At 49.1% G+C, this 11337-nt stretch overlaps 1 long non-coding RNA gene across 1 annotated transcript; it reads left to right on the forward strand.

Moving 5' to 3' along the window:
• The first annotated feature begins 1050 nt into the window (after nucleotides 1-1050).
• Nucleotides 1051-10982, forward strand: LOC112449598 (uncharacterized). Its single transcript, XR_003038193.2, has 3 exons — nucleotides 1051-8749; nucleotides 8895-9025; nucleotides 9820-10982. It is a non-coding gene; the product is annotated as an uncharacterized lncRNA (long non-coding RNA).
• Nucleotides 10983-11337: the final 355 nt, after the last annotated feature.

Genomic DNA, 11337 nt, shown 5'->3' on the forward strand with positions numbered 1-11337 from the left:
GCAGGAAAAGGAGTGACAGAGGATGAGATGGTTGGATGGCATCACTGACTCAATGGACATGAGTTTGAGCAAGCTCTGGGAGTTGGTGATGGACAGGGAAGCCTGGCGTGCTGCAGTCCGTGAGCTCACAAAGAGCTGGACATGACTGAGTGACTGAACTGAACTGAACTGAAACTTGTTTTGTAAACTTTTCTCGTGGCTTAAAAAGCTTGTGAAGAGTATTGAGGAATTGAACGGCTTTCTTGAATCTTGGTCCCTGAATGAGCTTTCAGTCCTGTTTGGGAGACAACACATAAACACTCAAAATCAAATAACACATTTTTGTTTCCATGTTACAGCTGAAGAACTTTCATGAAGCATGTTTAACTTCTAAGGGACCAGTGCAGATGGGATTCAAGTTCAGAGCAGGGAGGGCTCTGAGTGGGTGAGACTCTGCAGAGAAGCTTCTGGGAGGACTGAGACAGTGAACTGCAAGTTGGAGAGAAGCTGGAAAGTCCCCAGTGGATGGGGCAACCATTCCTGGAGGGTTGAAGAGCACAATCCAGATAGTCCCAATGGTGTGCAGTCAAGACAGTGAGAACCCGGCCTGTCCAGAGTCAAGCTTTATAAGCAGAGTGAACAACAAATGTACCAGGGAGGTGGCACCCAGATTTAGGAGAAGCTTGGATGCTGGAAAAAGAAGTGTAACTTTATTGCTGGGCTTCCCTGGTGGCTAAGTTGGTAAAGAATCCACCTGCAATACGGGGAGACCTGGGTTCAATTCCTGGGTTGGGAAGATCCCCTGAAGGAGAGCATGGTAACCCACTCCAGTATTCTTGCCTGGAGAATCCCCATGGACAGAGGAGCCTGGTGGGCTACAGTCCAAGGTGTTACAAAGAGTCGGACATGACTGAGTGTCTAAGCACAGCACAGCATGACTTTATTGCTGATTTATAATTGTGTTGCTTTCCTTAAATGGAACCGGAAATGGGCTGGCCAGATTACAAAATCTGGTCCTGGTTTGAGGATTGGTGGAAGAGTAGAAGAGAGCTGGGCTGAAGCTATGTTCATTTGGTGTCAGAACCAAACCTGCCACAAAGCAGTGCCAAAGACAAAAACAGCAACAACCCACAGTGGGTGAGGGCGTGGTATCACACAGCACTTCACACTGGTGAGTCTTCCATCCACAGTCAACACATCCCTTCTAGCACATATTCCTTTCCTGAGCCCTTAAGCCCCATTTGCTCAGTCACCAGGGTGGACTGTCCCCAGAGGGGCCTGGCCTCAGACATGGAGGCTCCTTGCAGTTGAGTTAAACCTCAGAGGAGCTGAGAGCTGGAAGCTGCCTGCTGACCCTGCTGCCTGGTGCTGAGTGCTGGGCAGTAAGTCCACCCCTGAACGGATTGGTGATGGAGTTTCCAGTTTCCATGGTGATGTTTATCACTGTGGTACCTGGAGTCTAGAATACAAGGCATGCCTGGCCTGGGAGATGGATGACACTTACAGGCTTGAGTCTTACTGATGCTGTCTTGGGTGGAGATTGGAGGTGACATCGTGTTTTTAAGAAGGGCGAGAAGAAGACATGATACAGACTCTGGGGCCCTTTCTGCACTCCTGATCATCAATATGGATGTGCTGACTGAGAAAAAAATGTTGCAGAACCTAAAAGTTGAGAACTATGTTTTACTCATCAGACTTTCTGAGGACTTCAAGCCCAGGAAACAGAACTCTCAGAGCACTCTAAGGAGCTGCTCTGAAGAAGTAAGGGAGGAGCCAGGATATATTGGAGTTTTGTAACAAAACCAGGTAGCTGGAATACCAAAAGATTATTGTTAATTGAAGAAAACCAGACATCTCAAGCTTCCCTGGTGGCTCAGATGCTAACAAACCTGCCTGCAATGCTGGAGACCTGGGTTCAATCCCTGGGTCAGGAAGATCCCCTGGAGGAGGGCATGGCAACCCACTCCAGTATTCTTGCCTGGAGAATCCACAGGGACAGAGGAGCCCAGTGGCCACAGTCCATTGGCTCACAAAGCGTCGGGCACAACTGAAGTGACTAAGCACAGCACAAAGAAAACCAGACGTCTCAAGGGAAGGAGCTTCATATTTTCTATGTACAGGAAGATGCAAGAGTCTGGGCTCATTGAAATCACCCCTTTGATGTGCACCTCAGCCATCTGGGGCCAGAGTCCTGCGCTTTCTCATACTGAGTCCCTTGGGGTACCCAGTTGGGTGGGCCTGCAGTGGCTGAGGGCTTGGTGGCACCATTAGGGGAGACTGCAAAGTGATGGCTTAATGGCCGCAACATCCTTTGTTTACTGATAGCAGAGGAAACACTTTTCATTCACAGAAGAGAGGAAAGTCTGAGGGCATCAGGGCAGGCAGAAAATTCCCTCCTTCCTTCCTTCCTTCCTTCCTTCCTCCCTTCCTTGAAAGGAACCAACATCAGGTTAGAAGCCATAGGAAGAAGAGTAGGCCAGAGCAAGGGCCCCAGTGAGGCCAAAATGTTGCAGAAAACAGCCTCACTGACTATGGTTTTTGTTCCCTGACAGCCTGCTCCCAAGCCACCAGGGGTGGGGGCTCTGCAGCCACAAGTCCTGAGGTCCAGGACAATGACAAGGCTCCTTGGAGACAGCGGGTGTGAGTAATGCCTCATCTACATGCAGGCAGCAGCAAGCAGGATAATTATCCACCACCTGAGCACTCTTCAGCCCCCAGGCCTTGAGCATCATGCCAGGCTGGCAGGGAGAGGGCCCTGGGGCCGGTGTGCACAGCCTGTGTGTGGCTCTGGGTCCCCGAGTGGCCAGTCCGGAGCTGCTGTCTGGAATCCAGCCTGAAAACTTTTTTTGGAAGCATGTCGGAGTCAGGGATGCTGCCAACTCTGCCCACCAAACTGGATATGTGCAATGACCCGCAGGTGGCTCAGATGTGGCGGGCACAGCGCTGGAGCTTTGGAGCAAAATGCTAGTAAAGCTGACATGATGCAACAGCAGTCCTTGGCCCATGCCAGGCTCTGAAGCACACTTGTAAAACTCTCCCTATGAGAACCATGTTGTAAGTCTTGTTAACCCCATTTTAACAGGAGACTCTTGAGAGTCCCTTGGAGAGCAAGGAGATCAAGCTAGTCAATCCTAAAGGAAATCAACCCTGAATATTCATTGGAAGGACTGACGCTGAATCTCCAATACTTTGGCCACCTGAAGCAAAGAGCTGACATTGGAAAAGACCTTGATGCTGGGAAAGATTGAAGGCAAAGTAGAAGGAGGCAGCAGAGGACGAGATGGCTAGATAGCATCACCGACTCAATGGAAGTGAATTTGAGCAAATTCTGGGAGATAGTAAAGGACATAGCAAAGCCTGTTGTGCTATAGTCCACAGGGTTGCAAAGAGTCAGACAGGACTGAGCAACTCAACGATACTACTGAAATTGGCTGTGCTAACATTTTGGAGGGTTTCTCTCATCCAACACTCACGACTCAATGACATGGGTGCTGCTATGACCTCCTTTCAACAAAACAAGGAAACTGAGGCCAAAAGATGTTGTCTATAATCTAGCAGCTTTGGATTCTAAGCAATGAGCTGGAAGAGTGAGGGCAGCAAAGGATGTCACACTAGATCCTGTTATCCTGGCTGAGAAGGGCAGGTGGAGCTTTGCTTTAAAGGGAGGCCTTGAGATAATCTGGCTTCCCAGGTGGCTCAGTGATAAAGAATCCGCCTGCCAAAGCAGGAGACAGAAGAGATGCGGGTTCCATCCCTGGGTCAGGAAGATCCCTGGGGAAGGCAAGCAACCTGCACAAGTGTTCTTGCCTGGGAAACTCCATGGATAGAGGAGCCTGGTGGGGTACATACAGTCCATAGAGTTGCAGAGTCGGACATGCCTCAAGCGACTTAATACACATGCATGCTTGCGATAACCCAGGCCACCTTGTGGCCTCCTGCTTCTTACTTGTTCACTGGGAGCCATCAGAGTTGACCTTGACATCATCAGGCTATTATGCAGAGAGGGAATAAAAATATAGCAAACTCCATCCCAAAAGCAATTGCTGGTCCCTCTTGGTGTTCAGGGCAGTGACCTGAACTCCTTGAGGGAGGCAAAGACCAAATGAGTAATGCCCCAGAGGAGCGTGTGGATCAGCAGGGAGACTGAAGCCATCACAGCCTCTGCTCTGGGTCAGCAGACATGCAGGGTGCTTTTACATGTTCGTTTCCCCACTTAAAGCTGGGGCAAGCAAGGGTGCTGAGTGACTGGGCTTAGGAACATTTTCATTGTAAGGCAACTGGAGTAATTAAGCGTTCATATGCCAAATGGTAGGGCTTCCCTGATAGCTCAGTTGGTAGAGAATCTGCCTGCAATGCAGGAGACTCCAGTTCGATTCCTGGGTTGGGAAGATCCCCTGGAGAAGGGATAGGCTACCCACTCCAGTATTCTTGAGTTTCCTAGGTGGCTCAGCTGGTAAAGAATCTGCCTGCAATGCAGGAGACCTTGGTTTGATCCCTGGGTTGGGAAGATCCCCTGGAGAAGGGAAAGGGTACCCACTCCAGTATTCTGGCCTGGAGAATTCCATGGAGTTGCAAAGAGCCAGATATGACTGAGTGACTTTCACTTTTCCTGCCAAATGGTAGGAGAAAATGTAGAGGGATCCAGGCTTGTTTATTACCATCTACAAGGAATGATAACGGTGTTGATGATAACTCTGTTTGCCATGCCAGCAAACAGAGCGTGTTGCAGCTATCAGTCCATCAGCCACTTCAGTGTCCCCAGCGGTGCACCCTGAGCGGATTCAGGATGGAAAAGAACAGGATACTGGCTCCAGATAAAAGTGCATATCAAAGGAATGATTTCCGTGAGCCCAGACTCTTGCACCTTCCCATACATAGAAAAGGGCTAAAATTCATTAACTTGAGATATTTGTTTTTTCCCTATCAGTATTCTTTTGATATTCCTACAACCTGGTTTTTGTCGCAAATCCCCCTATGTATCTGGCTCCTCCCATATCCCTTCAGAACAGACCCTCCAAGCTGTCTGCCATCTGGTCTTAAGTCCTCAGTATGTCTGCAGGATAAAATATAATTCCCAGGTGGCACAGTGGTAAAGAATCCACCTGCCAATGCAGGAGACACAAGAGACTTGGGTTCGATTCCTGGGTCGGGAAGATCCCCTGGAGTAGGAATGGCAACCCACTTCAGTATTCTTGCCTGGAGAACCCCATGGACAGAGGAACCTCATGGACTCCTCTGTACCAGTGTACAGAGGCTGAATTTTGGCATCAGAGACATGCGTGCAACAGGTGGAAGCAACCTAACGGGCTGGGTTGCTGAGGATGAGGCTCCAGAGAGAAGGGATAGAAGTCCCTGTTCATCCCACTCTCTGAGATTCTCTGGTTATGTTTCAACACCTTCATTTGAACTTCTGTGCTTTTTGCAAGAAGGGAGATTGGGGTTAATCTTTTTCCAGGTAAAGGCAACCACTTGCTTGTTCTCTCCGGGAAAATGCAAGATTTGCAAAGTTGACTCTGATTAAGAATCACAGACCTTCTTAAGGAAACAGTGATTATGCATCACAATGAAAGGGTAAACACAGCCCAGGAATGGAGAATTGGCCAATTGTTCTTCCCAGCTGGGAGCACCAGTCCCCTTTTGATAGCAGGCTTATTGTCTGTGTGTATAAATTTTCCAAATTCTCCCCCAGTGGCCCAAAGGAGGAATAAAGAAGAACCATTTTTTAACCTTCTGAAATGAAAAGGAGTCCCAAACCTGCTCTGAATTTTGGCTGAGCAGACACTCCTGTCTAAGGACCACATTTATTGCTCTGGATCTCCCTCGGGAATCAGGTTTATTTCAGAGGAATCCCTGTCCACAAAAGAGGAGAAACAAGGACTTGGACTTACTTGGGAAATGGCATTCAAATCAGTTATGCCCTGAATTAGATATGCTCAGTTGCTCAGCCGTGTCCAACTCTTTGAGACCCCATGGACTGTAGCCCACCAGTCTCCTCTGTCCATGGGATTTTTCAGGAAAGAATACGGGAGTGTGTTGCCACTCCCTTCTCCAGAGCATCTTCCCAATCCAGGGATCAATAGCTTTATTGCTTTGTCAGGCAAAGGGGACCACAGCAGGTTAACTGTGTTAATGCTCTCAAAACCTTGGAAGGGATAATGAGGAGTTTTACAGTAAAGGTTCAAGGAGCAGGGCGTGGTCAGCTCATGGACATCCTTCTGAGGGGTTTGTGGTAAGGAGTGGGAGTCAGCATCATCAGCCTTCTGGTTCCAACTGGTCTAGGATCGTATGTGCTTATGGGCAGCATGCGGTTAACCTCTTCCACCGGGTGTGAGTTTCAGTATCTGCAAAACAGCTCAAAGGACATGGCTCAGAATATTGTCTACAGTCCTTGAGGAAGAGCTAAATGTTCTTGATTTTCTTTAATGGTGAAAGCATTCTTATTTTGTCTTCAGTTCAGTTCAGTCACTCAGTCGTGTCCAACTCTTTCCGACCCCATGGACTGCAGCACGCCAGGCTTCCCTGTCCATCACCAACTCCCAGAGCTTGCTCAAACTCATGTCCATCAAGTCGGTGATGCCATCCAACAGTCTCATCCTCTGTCATCCCCTTCTCCTCCTGCCTTCAATCTTTCCCAGCATCAGGGTCTTTTCCAATAAGTCAGTTCTTCGCATCAGGTGGCCAAAGTATTGGAGCTTCACCTTCAGCATCAGTCCTTCCAATATTTTGTCTTGCTTGACTGTTTTTCTTTCTTTCTGCATTTTCTCACTTCTCTGATTAAAATCATTCTTTGACTAAATTTTTCTACAGAAAAAAGCAGGTGGAGAACATGGGTTGGGGTCTATTCTGGGAAGGCCTCATAGGGTCCTGCTGGGCTACAAGGCAGTGTTGTTTTCAAGGGCATTGTCAACTCAATGGACATGAGTTTGAGCAAGCTCCAGGAGATGGTGAAGGACAGGGAAGCCTGACGTACTGCACTCTATGGGATCTCAAAGAGTTGGCCATGACTGAGCAAAACATTCAAATGATAAAGAGGTTAATAGGGCTACAGTTCTGAGAGGAGCAGGCCTGGATGTGGGTGTCAGATATCAAATGACACTTGGGTTGGGAGGGAGGGGCTGTGGAAATAGGGGGTCACGTGTCCCTTCTAGAGGGTTGTGGTTCCAGCCCGTGCTGGCCCCATGTTCCCAGAGAGTCTTGTTTCTGAAGACGAGCTTGGCATCTGGCTTCTGAGAGATATTACCACCATTAAGTATCAGTCACTAAATCAGTTCATCTTTACATGCCCAGGACAAATGAGATGCAATCGGGAGGCTAATTTGACCTTTAGGCTTCCAGCTTTCAACTTCTGTCCTAGAGGATGAGAAATGAGGTTCTGCTAAGGTGGTGAGAAGCACCACATGCTTTCTCCCCCCAAATTTATATGCTGAGACTAACGCCCCCCCCTCCAGTGATGGTACTGGAGGTAGGACCTCTGGAGGGGGGTGACTAGGGCATGTGAGATGTGAGTGGGGCCCCCATGATGGAATTAGTGCCCCCCTTTGAGGAGGAAGAGAACTAGCCCTCTCTCTCCGTCATGTGGGGACACAGTGAGAAAGTGGCCATCTATAAATGGGGGGCCCTCCACCACCCCAGAACCAAATGGTGCTGGCACACTGCTGATGGGCCCCCAAGCCTCCAGAACTATGAGAAGTCTATGTCTGCTGTTAAAGCCACCCAGCCTGTGGCATTCTTTCACCGCAGCCGGAACTCAGATGAGTCCACTCTGGGGCCAGCAGATGCCTTGACGACCCCCGCTCATCCAGTTTGCCCGTGGGGAGAGGCTTGTCTGCTTTCTTCTTTGCTCCTCCAGGCTGCTGTGAGCAGGGGTGCATGTGCGTGTGTAGCTGTCTGCCGCCTCCCTCAAGGTCGGGGCATAGACTCAAGCTAAAGTGACGTTGGTTCTTCCTGTGCTTGTGGAAAGTGCTGCAAGTGGTCCCCAAAGAGCTGCTTAATTAATCTTTTGGTTACTCCAGAGAGCATCTGGGGGGTGCCGACACAGGAGGGTCCTTAGGAGGGCTTCGCACAGGTACCCTCTGCCTTTTAAAAAAATTTTATTGGAATAGAGTTGCTTTACAGTGTTGTATTATTTTCTGCTGTACGGCAAAGTGAATCAGTTACATATATACATATAACCCCTCTCTTTTGGATTTCCTTCCCATTGAGGTTACCATAGAGTACTGAGTAGAGTTCCCTGTGCTATACAGTAGGTTCTCATCAGTTATTTATTTTGTACATAGTAGAGTATATATATTAGGGCTTCCCTGGTGGCTCAAATAGTAAAGAATCTACCTGCCAATGCAGGAGACATAGGTTCGATCCCTGGGTTGGGAAGAACCCTGGAGTAGAAAATGGCAATCCGCTCTAGTATTCTGGCCTGGAGAATCCTGGCAGGCTACAGTCCGTGGGGTCGCCAAGAGTCAGACGCAGCTGAGTGACTAAGCATGCACGCAGTGTATATGTATTAATTTCAATCTCCCTGTTTATCTCTTGTTTTTGAAAGCTTTTCTTTACCACTTTACTTTTACAAAAAGCCTACAGTAGTACCCTTTTTTGAAAACAGAAGAGGATTTTCACTTTTACAAAAATAGCGTAAAGTGAAAATCACGCCCAGTGTTTGCTTTGCGGGGAGCTGAGCTGTTATGGAGGCGCTGAGCACTCAGCGCGATGAGAACGGCCCCGGCAAATCTCCTTTCTTCCCTGGAACTGCCTCACATCTCAGCATCCACCTGCGGTAAGCTTTGAACCGATTTTGTGCTTAATCTTGATTTATTTTGTGTATCCATTAGCAAGACATGTCCTAAGGCAATTGCTTCTTTGCTTTACACCATTTCGACTTAGGAAAGATTTCATACGTATGCTCTGCTTTTGTGTATCAGGGGGCGCCTGTGTACTGAGAGCTGACAGATTTTAATGGCACCACTCCAGTTCAGTGTATTACCGCGGACTCTGTGTGATGTAGGACTGTGCCCAGGAAGGAGTGCGTTAGTTAACAGGGAGCAGCTCAGAGGTAAGGGCTTGGGGGAGGTGGGTGCAGGCACCAACTCCGCCTTGCTCTGGTGATGGAGCTAATAACACAAACAGAAATCCTACCAGCATCTTCCCTGGCTGACTGCCTGTGTGTGTCAGTACTTGACAATGTTATTGGGATCAATCTTCACAGCCACCCCCAGAGTGACATGGTATGATTAGTTCCCACTTACAGGGGAGTCCATCATTGGAGTGTACCTGCAGACCAAGCCAGCTGACCCACCAGCCAGCCTGGCCACGTTCCGCCCTCCTCGGGGGGCTCTGGCCACTTGAGCTCCTGACCGCGCCTTCAGCCCTGCTCATTCCCCTTGGTTCTGCATTTGGTTCAGAGCAGGCAGTGGGGGAGGGGGAACGCCCTGCACCAGGCTCCTCTGATTACACGACTTACTAACATCCACTCTTCCAGAGGGTAGGAGGGCGGATGACACGGACTGTGTGAAGTGTCCCATACAGTGAGTGCCACAATAGGTACATTTTAGGGGACCCCACCTCAATATCGAGTCTTCCCTGGTGGTTCAGTGGTAAAGAATCTGCCTGCCGATGCAGGAGATGGGGGTTCAATCCCTGGATGGGGAAGATCCCCTGGAGAAGGAAATGGCTACCCACTCCAGTATTCTTGTCTGGAGAATCCCATGGACAGAGGGACCTGGCGGGCTACAGTCCGTGGGGTCACAGGGGGTCAAACACGACTGAGCACAAACACACACACACACAATAAACACCTCAAAACTTCAGTGGCTTTGAGCATCAGACATTTGTATTTCTCATTCACAGGGTTAGGGTCAAGTTCAGCTTTGCTCCAGCATCTCCGTTTTCCTGGGACCAGTCGTCGCCCACGGCTGCATCTGCTCCCTGTGGCAGGAGCAGCAGCGGAGCGAAGGAAACAAAGAAAACAGGCAACTTTGAGTGTTTGAGGTTGAAGTAGGTTGACATCCAAAATCCTCTGTGTCCCAAAGTCCGGATCAGGGCAAGACTCTTCCCTGGCCAGTGGGAAGTCTTGGCAAGTCATATGATCAAGAGCAGGATGCATCACTGTCTGGGGTCGGGGGTGAAATTCAGGAGCAAGAGGAGCTTCCCCAACAAGCTAAGATGAGAGAAGAATATACCCACGTGAAGAGGTCCACCATCAGCTCTCCGACACCAGCCCCTTTGTTACATCCCTCCAGGCAGAGACTGGAATATTCCTCTTCCTGGCCTGTCCCGGGGAGAGGTCACGGTCCTGAGCATTGCTCTTATGCACACAAACCAGCTGGTTGTACTTCTCTCTTTCTTTTTTTTTCCCCTCCTGACTATGGTATCATTCGCCTTGTTTGCACATATTCTGAATCACCTACTTAAAGGAAATTTTTCTTGCCCAGATCTATGCATCCTTGTAAGCTACCTAAACGCAAATGAACAAAAGAGCACAAACCTGCCAAGATGTATTTTTAATGACTTGGCACTCCTTGAGAGAAAGCCCTGGGCATGTTGCTGCTGCCTGCCAACTCCATGCCTTTGCTGTGGACGAGCACCCACAGAAGGTAATCAGTGTGTGATGAAGGCTGTAACACACAGAGGTGATGACTCAGGGCTGTCATGGCCCTTTAGTTACCAACTGCTGGAAGCCCCTACCTCCTCATCTGTAAAAACAGAGTGTTGCCTATGATGCTGAATTAAAGGCAGCCCAGCAGTGTGCTGAGAGAGTGGTGTTGGAATCAGACCTAGAATATGAATCCGGGTGGGCACTTCCATCGCTTCCCCACGCCTCAGTGTCCTCATCTAAAAATAGAGGAGAACAGCTCTGAACTTATAAAATTACCCCGAGGACACAATACATGAGGATTTGGAAGGGATTTCGTACAACGACGAGCGTGCGGCACTTCCACTAGGGTTTGATGGCATTGGAATGACTGTCCCTGTTTGTTTTTTAGACCAAACAATAAACTGTGGTTTGCTGATGTGTGGTGAGTGGTAGGGTATTTGTTTTATCGCTTTTATTGACTCAGCTGCTGGAGAGAGTTTTGCGCCAGACAGGGACTGCCAAAAAGACTATACTGGAGTCTGCTGGCTTTCAGTCACCCAGCTCAGAGCCTGTGGTCTGTCACTGTTTTGTCGGTGATGCCAGGCTCCTGGGAGCACACTGGTGTCCCGGTGTGGGAGGTTATAAAACGGGCTGCAAATTCTCCCCTTGTCTGTACCCATGCCTGCCATGTTTTGATGCACAGAGTCTGTTTCTCTGCCTCTTGAGTCTGAGTCGGCCGTGGCACTAGCTTTGGTCAGTGGGAGGTTAGCAAACATGAAGCAAGCAGGGAC

The sequence above is a fragment of the Bos taurus genome, chromosome 14 (assembly GCF_002263795.3).
Source record: "Bos taurus isolate L1 Dominette 01449 registration number 42190680 breed Hereford chromosome 14, ARS-UCD2.0, whole genome shotgun sequence".
In the NCBI taxonomy this organism is placed as follows: Eukaryota; Metazoa; Chordata; class Mammalia; order Artiodactyla; family Bovidae; genus Bos; species Bos taurus.